The 768-nt window shown below is 58.2% G+C and overlaps 1 pseudogene; it reads right to left on the minus strand.

Moving 5' to 3' along the window:
- The window catches only part of LOC116084174, a 72895-nt pseudogene that overhangs the window by 71086 nt on the left and 1041 nt on the right, over window positions 1-768 (minus strand).

The raw sequence follows: 768 nt of genomic DNA on the forward strand, positions 1-768 counted from the left end.
CTGTCATCCCACAAGAAGGCCGCATTAGTCACATGGCTGCTGTGTCCACCATATTTGTGGCTGAGGGCTCTCTGCTGACAGCAGGGGTAGCTGAACAGATGCACTTTGCCGAAGTCGTCAGCAGAAACCAGCAACTTCCCATCATGAGAGCGGGCCACAGCATTGATGTCTGTGCCATCTGCCCCCTCGGGCCAGATCCTGAAAACTCCAAAACCCAACACACAAGTAGCGGTAGCCCATTCCACATTTCTCACTGTGTCTGCACAATCCAGGTGGGTGATAAAACTGGAATGGCCCGAGCACTTGCCCAGGCGGCTGACCTTGCGGCCACCCTGGTCCACCGTGTACACGTACACCAAGTTGTCGTGGGAACCCACAGCCAGGAACGCCCCATCTGGTGAAAAGCTGACCACGGAGATCTGCTCATTGCCATCTGTGTGGATAGCCACCAGGTCACGGGTGTCTGTGTCCAGTAGCAGCCACCTGCCAGTCACCGTGCCCACCACTAGGACAGAGCCACTGGGGTGGAAGCCAGCCGAACGGGCAGGGTCCTCAATGGTTCTGCTCCACACTGGCTGGTGGGTTTCTGAACTCCACAGGTGCACCAGCTTGTCCTGCCCACAGGTCACAAACTGCGCCCTGCTAGGATGTGTGGCCAGGCCCCACAACTCCTCCACATGTCCCTGGACAAGCAGGGAGGAACCTGTGTGCACCGAGCCAAGCAAGATGGAGTTACGGGTGGTCCCCACGTACAGTGTGTCTCCCCGG

The sequence above is a fragment of the Mastomys coucha genome, unplaced genomic scaffold, assembly GCF_008632895.1.
Source record: "Mastomys coucha isolate ucsf_1 unplaced genomic scaffold, UCSF_Mcou_1 pScaffold9, whole genome shotgun sequence".
NCBI classification, from domain to species: Eukaryota; Metazoa; Chordata; class Mammalia; order Rodentia; family Muridae; genus Mastomys; species Mastomys coucha.